Source organism: Lepus europaeus, unplaced genomic scaffold, assembly GCF_033115175.1.
Source record: "Lepus europaeus isolate LE1 unplaced genomic scaffold, mLepTim1.pri SCAFFOLD_104, whole genome shotgun sequence".
Lineage (NCBI taxonomy): Eukaryota > Metazoa > Chordata > Mammalia > Lagomorpha > Leporidae > Lepus > Lepus europaeus.
Genome location: NW_026909022.1, coordinates 707143 through 718554, shown reverse-complemented (window position 1 = coordinate 718554; position 11412 = coordinate 707143). Strand labels below are relative to the sequence as shown.

The 11412-nt window shown below is 41.2% G+C and overlaps 2 pseudogenes; one reads left to right on the top strand and one right to left on the bottom strand.

Moving 5' to 3' along the window:
• LOC133754376 (ubiquitin-conjugating enzyme E2 D3-like) lies at positions 1-2153 on the bottom strand (annotated as a pseudogene).
• A 1087-nt stretch (positions 2154-3240) lies between these two features.
• LOC133754375 (serine/arginine-rich splicing factor 10-like) overlaps positions 3241-11412 on the top strand; it is a 28873-nt pseudogene continuing 20701 nt past the window's right edge.

The window sequence follows — 11412 nt, the reverse complement described above, 5'->3', positions numbered from 1 at the left end:
TCACATGGCATACTTCTGAGTCCATTCCCAAGGTATTCTATTGTATTTATCTCTTTTTTATAGATTTGTGCAATCTCTAGCACTAGGGGTTCATCTGGATTTGGATCACATTGCAGTGAACAAATGGATAAAAGAACTTTAGAAATGGTTAAAGCATTAGACCACTGTGATCTTAGAATATCGAGACAAATGCTGTCATTACTGTTGACATTTGGATAATAAATTCTTGTTGTAAATGCAACATTAAGTGATTTGAAGGGGGTAGTCTGTAGGAAAATGAATTGCCAAAAAGAATACACTTCCATGATATGAGCTGTCCCGTAATTGTGACTTGCTAGTGAAGCATATCATCCCAAACTGGACCTGCAGAATATCATGCCAGAAGGTCACGGGCCAAATCACTAAATTCCTTATTAATCCATTTCAGCACTATAGTCTGTGCTTTCAGTCTGGTTCCTCTCTCAGTGTGTGCTCAGAAGTCTGGCCAAAACTTTTGATTATCCAGGGGGCAGGGAAGGATTGTCTCTTGGTCTCACATCGGCTCTGCCAAACACAGGTGCCTCTTCACCGCTTTGTATCAGTCCGCCAACAAGGCCGTTGCAAGCATGGGACGAAGCTAAGGATAGCAGGGAACACTTTATTGCCCACATGCAGGGCTTAGCAAATCTGAGCCAACCTCAATGCATCTTTTAAAAAAATAAATATTCAGGATATATGTCTGTTTCCATTTATGTGAGAAAAAGATGAATCCATACAGAGATGGAGACATAGAAACAAGGCTGCTTTTACTTTTCATTTTTTATACTTTCATACTAATTGGTTTTTAATTTAAAAGTCATAGCTGTGAATAATTTGTAAAGACCTTGTCTTAAATGAAATCTTTTAAAGATCCAGTTTAGAGATTAGCATTGTAGTGTAGCAGGTTAAGCCTTTGCCTGTGATGCTGACACTTCATATGAGCACCAGTTCAAGTCCCAGATGCTCCACTTCCAACCCAGTCCCCTACTAATGCACATGGAAAAGCAGCAAAGGATGGCCCAAGTGATTAGGCCCTTGTGACTTATAGGGGAGATACAGATGAAATTCCATGCTCCTGGCTTTTTCCTGGTCCAGATTCAGTCATTGTAGTCACTTGAGAAGTGAACCAGCAGATGGAAAAACTCTGTCTCTCTGCAAATCTACCTTTCAAATATATACACATATATCTTTTAAAATATCCAGTTTAAAAATACTTGAAAAGAGCATGGTACAGCTGAAATGAACCTCTTGGAATCTGTTACCCTCTCTAGTTCCTCTCAATGGCACCAGAGGCCCCACTACTACAATTTGCAAGTTCACAGCTGCATATGTGGCTTCAGAGCCCTTAGAAGTCCTCCACACACCTAGGCCATAGGCCGTCTACTGCTGCGGAGAGATCCCACCTAGATCTTAATTGCTCATCCAGAGAAAAAGAAGCAGATAAGTGGTAGCAGTCACAGAGGGGATGGTGGTTGCAGGAGCGAATTTTGAGAATTGTTTTCCAAAGCTTAGTATTGAAATAAAAAGCTAGGCAACAATTTGCTAAGAGGCAGAAACACTTATTTGACAAAAGCATCTGGTCCAAGAGGAGATGAGGCAGAGTGCCAGAGCAGGACACCGGCTTTCAGGAAGTGCCCAGGGTTTTTAAGGCATTACTTTTTTTTCCAATTGGATCATTCTGGGGGGGGGTGTCCATTGGGCAGGGGTTTCACATATGAATGTTTATTAGCTTGGGGCTCACAGAGATTGTGTGGGTCTCCTGGAGACAGTCTGTGTCCTCCTTAGAAGCTCAAACCCCTCTTCTGCTAGCTCAGGGTGAAAGATTGCAACCACACTGAAAGTGTGATTTAAAGCTGCAAGATCACACATGCATCTTGAGAAGCTATTAGTGGGGGAGATGCCAGCTGGTCTGGAAACAAGCTTTCCACTGACAGATGGCAGTCTGCTTGTGAAGGAATTCTACCCACATCTGAGAGACTCACAGACCCCCAGCCCCACTGGACAGCCTAATAAAGCCTCATTTGTTCTTAAATTGCCACTGACCAGACAACCTCCTTCCACTTAGCATAGCCTCCCCTGTCTGCCTTCTCACCTCTCCTCATTTCTCCTAGTTTAGACACACCATTATGAGACATTCTGGCTCACTGAAGCCTTGAACATGTCTGTTTGGCTGACTCATGTGTCATATAACCAAAACTGCTCTGATCCTGGTCCTGGGGAGCATCATTTCCTTGACCAAACATTTGTATGTGGCAGAAGAATCCAATCATTCAAGTAATTAGGCTCCAATTCTGACCCACTAATGACTAGGAAATTACTTGAATGATGTACCTCAGTTTCCTGATTTACAAAGTGGGTTGAGAATGGTAAATTCTTTCTAGCATTCCGAGAGGACTGGGGAAGTGATATATGTAAGTGTCTGCTGAGCATCTATGCTATATCGCGATTGTAGGTCTGATAGAAACAGAAAGTCATCAAAGTCAGGATGCCTTCTGACATGGAGTTTGAGGTTTAGTGAGAAAGACACAATTCAGTTTTCTGAAAAGAAATGTCAACCAACAAAGGGTAAGAAATAACAAATAATTGCACACTTGGTTCAGTGTGACAAGCAAATATTTGGTTCATTTTCAAACTAAGGTATGCACCTGAACGTTCTTAGGCAAACAGGAAGTCAGTAGCCAAAACAGCTGAAGCAAATGCTGGGAAGATTGCAATCTTGTAGTTACTCAGCCAAGGAGGAACCAGAGTAAGGACCTGCATGCTAGGAAACAAATAGCTTGCTGTAAAACACGCTGAGTGTGCAGTCCCACCAGGCACCCCATCTTGCAAGACCATTCATAGTTTCCCTTCTCAATGCACTTCCTGTGTCTTGAGTACATCCATTGAGTGGAAAGGTGAGGCTGTTTCTCACAACTTGGGGGCTCATCGGGGATCTCTGTACCTGCATGGAGTGGGGGCTCTAATAGAGGGGGAGACACATCCCATCCAATTGCATGTGGCCTGCTCTATCTGGGTGCCCTATCTCACTCCAGAAGCCTGAGACTTGTTATTTGGAGGACAGCAGAGGTGCCACAGAAAAGAAAAAGCAGGTACTGCAGCAACCAAACAACCTCACATGTGAGCCAAGTAGGAAAAATTAGAGTATAAGTATTGCATTGGTATTTGGGTATTTTTGGAGGTCAAGCATTTGTCACTGACACATATCCCAAGTATGAGGCAAGTATGGAGTCCCATTTTAGTTCCATTCTCCTTCAAGGGAAACAACTGGACATGGAGCAGTTGGATCCCAAGATGTGAAGGAAACCTCCACTACAGAGGTTTGAGCTCAAGAAAAATTTGAGGTGGTGTGCAAGAAAGCTCCCCTATGGGAGACTGAATACACATGTCCAAGAAATCTCCATTATGGGACATTGAGCACACAGGAAAACTCATACACAGAGATCGGTCAAACTGGGAAATAAAAATTCTAGGTCTAGGGAAAGGAGAACTGAGGAGGCTCCCTCTGACATTTCCCTGGATAGTCCACTGGGGAGAATTTTGGAGTCCTGGGGGAACACCTCTCAAACCAGGAACAAAGAAAAGCAAAACAATGATTAAGTGTTGATGTTTTATTTGACTTAAAGATCCAATTTATGAACCCTCAGTCTTTTGGTCCAAGTTTGGCTCAGATGAAGATTAAATATACCTTGGGGCTGGCATTGTAGTGCAGTGGGTTAAAGCTCTGGCCCAAAGTGCCAGCATCCCATATGGGCGCCGGTTCTAGTCCCGGCTGTTTCACTTCTGATCCAGCTCTCTGCTATGGCCTAGGAAAGCAGTGGAAGATGGCCCAGGTCCTTGGGCCCCTGCACCCACGTGGGACACCCGGAAGAAGCTCCTAGCTCCTGGCTACTGGCTTCAGATTGGCACAACTCCAGCCATTGCAGCCATATGGGGAGTGAACCAGCAGATGGAAGACCTCTCTCTCTGTCTCTACCTCTCTCTGTAACTCTGTCTTTCAAATAAATAAAATAAATCTTCTAAAAAGAAGATTAAATATACCAAGCTCTAGTTTTCTTAATTTTGTAATTAAGAGCTGGCTTGATAGACCAAAGAAATGCAAAAGATAAAGAGAAGCACAGAAATTTTTCAAAAGAGTAAAAACAAAAAGTAAAATTTATGATTTGCACTGTAGAAGAGACAGTTAAAAAGAGAGATTAGATCAGAATATTTCTTGCAAAAGGTGGGGAAATCCCAAATTTCAACAAATAACTAGGAGTGAAATACAGAAGGGAATTCCTAAAACTGTAAATGGATGTTACAGAACCAGGAGTAACAGAGGGAGGGATTCCAGATTCCAATATTTACCATGAAGCATTACTGAAGCCTCAAATCTATTTGGCCAGGTGATAGGAAAGTTCTGGAGGAGTTCCAACCTTCCACAGAGACTCAATTACTATAATATGTAGATGAACTTCTTTTTAAAGATTTATTTATTTATTTATTGGAAAGTCAGAGTTACGCAGGAGAGGAAGAGACAGAGATCTTTCATCCACTGGCTCACTCCCTGAATAGCTTTAATGGCCAGGGCTGGGCTAGATGCAAGGAACTTCTTGATCTCCCACATAAGTGTAGAGGCCTAAGGACTTAGGCCATCTCCTGCTGCTTCCCAGGCATATTAACAAGGAGTTGGATCAGAAATGGAGCTGCTGGGACCCACATAGGTATCCATTTGGGATGCTGGTATTTCAGGTGGCATCCTAATCCATTATACCACAATTCCAGCCCTGAATGCTTCTTTTTTCAAAGGTGTGACAGACCATTGGATTATCCTAATTAATAGGTAGACAGAATCCAATGTGTACATTAATCAGAGAAAAAGAGAACTTGGCAGATTGCTTCTTTCCCCTTATTAAACCACAAATATGTATATCATCTCCACAGTAAGGATGTCTTATATTTACTAAGCATTAAATATTCACTCACTGCATGCCATATCTTGACTAGTCCCCAGTTAAAACTTTCTGGTTCTTGTGGATGCTCCCAGCTATCCCTAGAAAGATCTCAAAACCTTCCCACTCACTTTTATCTCAGGCCAATATCTTTCTCGGCCTATTCAACATGAACATATTAAATGCCCTATACCATGGAATTCAACATCTACTGATTAGGGGATGACATTGTGCTGTATCAGGTAAAGTCACTGCCAGTGACACTAGCATCCCATATGGGTGCTGGTTCAAGTCTTGACTGTGCCATTTCTGACCCAGCTCCTTGCTAATGCTCCCAGGAAAGCAATGGAAGATGACCCAAGTACTTGGACCCATGTGGGAGACCCAGAAGTAGCTCCTGTCTCCTGGCTTCAGCATGACCAGCCCTGGCCATTATCTCTGCCTTTCAAACAAATGAAACAAATCTTCTTTAAAATCTACCAATTTTAGACTTTTACTAATTATAGGTTATAGTTTGAAGCAATTTACTGTTATGATTTATGAAATCTGTGAAATGATCAGCCCAAACATCTTGGGGAACACCTTGATGCTAAAATTATTGTGGGTAAATAAAAGAATTCAATGGACTATAAATAACTGTAGATTATAATTTTATTTTTCTAAGTTATTCAGAGTCAACCCTCTGTGAAAACCATGAAACAGTCTATACTTCTAGTCTAAATCTATCTCTCTGGCATTCTTGATCAGAGGGAGTTCCCCAGAAGTTCTGCAAAGGAGAAAAGATGGTTAATTTATTAAGCACTTCTCATTCTTTTTTTCTTTTTTTTTATTTTTACAGGCAGTTAGACAGTGAGAGAGAGACAGAGAGAAAGGTCTTCCTTCTGTTGGTTCACCCCCCAGATGGTCGCTATGGTTGATGCGCTGTGCTGATCTGAAGCCAGGAGCCAGGTGCTTCCTCCTGGTCTCCCATGCGGGTGCAGGACCCAAGCACTTGGGCCATCCTCCACTGCCTTCCCAGGCCACAGCAGAGAGCTGGACCAGAAGAGGAGCAACTGGGACAGAACCGGTGCCCCAACTGGGACTAGAACCCAGAGTGCCAGCACCACAGGTGAAGGATTAGGCTAGTGAGCCATGGCACTGGCCACTTCTCATTCTTAAAGTCATAATGCCCTTGCTATTTGCTATATGATGCAGTCACATTAGAAAATATCAAGGGGGGTTGGCGCCATGGCTCACTTGGTTAATCCTCCACCTGCAGTGCCAGCATCCCATATGGGCACCGGGTTCCAGTCCTGGTTGCTCATCTTCCAGTCCAGCTCTCTGTTGTTGCCCAGGAGGACCATGGAGGATGGCCCAAGTCCTTGGGCCCCTGCAACCACATGGGAGAACAGGAAGAAGCACCTGGCTCCTGGCTACAGATTGGCACACTGCCAGCCATGGCAGCCATTTGGGGAGTGAACCAATGGAAGGAAGACCTTTCTCTTTGTCTCTCTCTGTCTCTGTCTCACTGTCTATAACTCTGTCAAATAAATTTTGAAAAAAAGAAAATATCAAAGGAAGGTGGCCAAGATGTAATAGAGAAGATACCTTATGATAAAAAAGTAAGAAAACATATGAGGCAACTTCAAAAATCAAGTACAAATATAAATGTTATTTGTTTACATAAGCTCCATGAAGTTCCAGACATTTTTAAAACAGTGATACTTGGCATTTAGTTCATTTGCAAACAATTGTGGCTCCTAGTAATTTGACCATGTCAATGCAGGGTTTTACATTATTAACTAAAGAAAACTGAATGTTCTTTAAAGATTTTTAAGATTCTAGAACAGGGGCTGGTGCTGTGGTGTAGTGGGTTAAAGCCCTGGCCTGCAGTGCCAGTATCCCATATGGGTGCCATTTCAAGTCCTAGCTGCTTGCTCTGCTTCTGATCCAGCTCCCTGCTAATGTGCCTCAGAAAGTACCAGAGTGATTAAGACTTTGACCCGGCCGGCACCGTGGCTTAATAGGCTAATCCTCCGCCTTGCGGTGCCGGCACACCGGGTTCTAGTCCCGGTTGGGGCGCCGGATTCTATCCCAGTTGCCCCTCTTCCAGGCCAGCTCTCTGCTATGGCCCGGGAAGGCAGTGGAGGATGGCCCAAGTGCTTGGGCCCTGCACCCGCAAGGGAGAGCAGGAGAAGCACCTGGCTCCTGGCTTCGGACCAGCGCGATGTGCTGTCTGCAGCGGCCATTGGAGGGTGAACCAATGGCAAAAAGGAAGACCTTTCTCTCTGTCTCTCTCTCTCACTGTCCACTGTCAAAAAAAAATTAAAAAAAAGACTTTGACCCCAATTTGGAGACACAGAAGAAGCTCCTGGCTCCTGGCTTTGACCTACTCATCCCTTGTCATTGCAATTATTTGAGGAGTGAACCAATGGATGGAAGACCTCCCTCTCTCTCTCTCTCTGTTTCTCTATGTGTGTGTGTGTATGTGTCTGCCTTTCTCTGTAAATCATTCAAATAAATAAAGTGAATCTTCACAAAAAAGATTATAGAACAAAAATAACTCAGAATAGGCCAAATGAGGTGTGTGATATAGATTCATAACTACTTCCTGTAGAAATAGTCAAAAAATTGTTCTTGTTTGATGAAAGAAATGAAGAAACATTGTCATGATGAAGGACTGCCTAGTGAAGATTGCCCACATGTTTTCCTGCTAAAGCTTTGGCTGACTTTCTTGAAGCTCTTTCCAAGTAAGTGATGTTATCATGCTCAATGATCATACTCCAGAAATACAACAAGCAAGACTCCTTGAGCATCTGAAAAACCATTTGCATAACATTTACTCTTGATAAATCTGTTTTGTCTCGACCATCTCCCACTCTGGTTAGCCATTTCTTCATTGGGTTTTGTCTTCAGGATCATTTTGCTAAGTCTATATTTCATCTCTTCTTAAAAATTCTTCCAAGAAATACTTCAGGGACTACTGAAAATTTCTGTAGAAAATTCTACTGTTATCTGAAGTTGATCTAAGTGCATCAAGTTTAGAACACATCAAAGAGTGTTTGCTCCATTTGAGCTTTTTTTTTAACTTTTATTTAATAAGTATAAATTTCAAAAGTACAACTTTTGTCTTTTTGGTTTTTTTCAACTTTTAATAAATATAAATTTCCAAAGTACAACTTTTGGATTATAGTGGCTTTCCCCCCCACCATAACCTCCCTCTCACCCACAACCATCCCATCTCCCACTCCCTCTGCCATCCCATCCTTCATCAAGATTAATTTTCAATTATCTTTATATACAGAAGATCAACTTAGTATATACTAGGTAAAGATTTCAACAGTTTGCATCCACATAGATACATAAAGTATAAAGTACTGTTTGAGTACTAGTTTTACCATTAACTCATATAGTACAATACATTAAGGACAGAGATCCTACAAGGTAAGTGTACAGTGACTCCTGTTGTTGGTTTAACAATTGACACTATTATTTATGACATCAGTAATTACTTGAAGCTCTTGTCACGAGCTGCCAAGGCTATGGAAGCCTCTTGAGTTCACAAACTCCAACTTTATGTAGACAAGGCCATAATCAAAGTGGAAGTTCCCTCCTCCCTTCAGAGAAAGGCACCTCTTTCTTTGATGGTCTGTTCTTTCCACAGGAATCTCACTCACAGAGATCTTTCATTTAGGTCATTTTTTCCCACAGTGTCTTGGCTTTCCATTGTCTTGGCCTGAGAAACTCTCATGGGCTCTTCAGCCAGATTCGAATGCCTTAAGGGCTGATTCAGAGGCCAGAGTGTTGTTTAGGGCATCTGCAATTCTATGAGTCTGCTGTGTATCTCATTTCCCATGTTGGATCATTTTCTGCTTTTTAATTCTATCAGTTATTATTAGTAGACACTAGTCTTGTTTACATGATCCCTTTGACACTTAATCCTATCTTTATGATCAATTATGAACTTAAGCTGATCACTTTGACAAGTATGATGGCATTGGTACATGCCACCTTGATGAGATTGATTTGGAATCTCCTGGCACATTTCTAGCTCTATCATTAGGGTCAAGTCCGAGTGAGCATGTGCTGAACTGTACACTCTTCCCTCTCTTATTTCCACTCTTATATTTAACAGGGATCACTTTTCAGTTAAATTTAAATACCTAAGAATAATTGTGTATTAATTAAGGAGTTCAACCAATGATATTAAGTAGAACAAAAAAATACTAAAAGAAATAAAAATAGTAAGTTGTTCCTTGACAGGACAAGGACTGATCAAGTCATTGTTTCTCATAGTGTCCATTTCACTTCAACAGGTTTCCTTTTAGGTGCTCAGTTGTCACCGATCAGGGAGAACACATATTTGTCCCTTTAGGACTGGTTTATTTCACTCAGCATGATATTTTTCAGATTCCTCCATTTTGTTGCAAATGACCAGATTTCTTTTTTTTTTACTGTTGTATATTATTCTATAGAGTACATATCCCATAATTTCTTTATCCAGTCTTCTGTTGATGAGCATTTAGATTGATTCCATGTCTATTGTGAATTGAGCTGCAATAAACATTGAGGTGCAGACAGCTCTTTTATTTGCCAATTTAATTTCCTTTGGGTAAATTCCAAGGAGTGGGATGGCTGGGTCATGTGGTAAGGCTATATTCAGGTTTCTGAGGAATCTTCTATTTGAGCTTTTGAGCCAGAATTGTGAAACATGAATCAGATGAGATATCTGCAGTGTTGGCCATTGTTTCTTTTTTTAATTTTTTTTTTAACTTTTTGCCAGGCAGAGTTAGACAGTGAGAGAGGTCTTCCTTCCATTGGTTCACTCCCCTAATGGCCACTATGGCTGGAGCTGCACCAATCTGAAGCCAGGAGCTGGGTACTTCCTCCTGGTCTCCCATGTGGGTGCAGGGACCCAAGCACTTGGACCATCCTTCACTGCCCTCCTTGGCCATAGCTGAGAGCTGGACTGGAAGAGGAGCAACTGAGACTAGTACCTGGTGCCCCAACTGGGACTAAAACCTAGGGTGCTGGCACCACAGATGGAGGATTAGCCAAGAGAGCCATGGCCCTGGCTGGTCATTGTTTCTAATGTTGATCATCAGTCCCTTTTAAGTCATGATCAAGGTGAGGTTTTTCCATAAATTGATATAGGTGATCTGACATTGTAGGGTTCACATTCAACATTGTCTTTTTCCTTCTTAAAACAAGTTATTCTTTTGTAAATTGTTGATTCCTTTGAGGTATTGTCCCCATACACTTTTTTTTAACAAATGATCAGTGATTTCACCATTCTTAAATCCAAGATTTACCACCAATTTGATATTTATTTTTGCTCAAGCTTAGCAGAATTTGTGTTGCTCTGATAGGGGCTTTTTCCAAATTGATGTCTATTCTTGTTAGTGCTTCAAACTATATACTTTTAAGACATATCATAACAAGGTAGGGTGGACACCAAAACATCTTCAAACAGAGGCACTCACAGGACCCTGACAGTTTATGAAATAGAAAAGTTCTAAAACCAAGTCTAAAATTTATTTTTGAAATCCATCAGAAGAATCAAATCTCCCTCAACTCTACAATGACACTATTTTAACGTAAATAGCAGTAACCTTTACTTAAAATATTTTAGTATGTTGACTCGAGAAACCTTAAGACATGCAATTAAACTTTTAAAACATAAGGTTGACATCTCAACCCATCATAGAACATATTGTTGCTTTCAATAAAGCCATGTGAAATTAAAGAGAGCTCTTCAAAGCATCAAACATCTAAATTCACATGTATAGTGTGTCTGGACTTACAGAACATTTACAGTTTGTGAATGATGGATGTTACTTGATGATTTCTGATGGGCATGTTGTATTTTCCCAACTAGACAGAAATAAAGTTTAATACCCCCTCTTATGTGCTCACCAGTTCCACTATTTGTTAAGCATCTAGCACAGTACTAGATACATAATAATGGTGCTAAAATGTACATTTTTCATTACTAAATACTGTGCAAGTGTTTTATTTACCTTCACAGCTGTTCACATGAATGAGGAAACCGGTCATACAGCCAGAAAATGGCAGAGCTAGAATTCCCACACAGTTTATGTGATTCCCAAGCCCTTGAGCCCATGCCCATATTGCACTGGTGTCCAGTAAGTGACTCACCTCCTTCCAATTTCCTCCTCTCTATCTTCAAAATGGATTCTTGTGTTCTGGTCATCACTGACATATTTATCCAAACTAATGCTGAAAGGGCATCCTGTGACTTCATGTCAATATGAAATAGATAAACACTTTTATAGTCAATCTTGTTTTCATACCAGTTTTCCAGCAGCCCCACTTCTAGAGATGTAGCTAAAGTATATATTCACACAAAAATAAAAAATAATGCTCAAACTGTGTTTAGTAATGCCTACTATAGCATTGCTTGCAAAGAAAATGACTGGAAATTACCTAAATGCCCATGACTAAGAGACTGGCAAAATATTTTTTC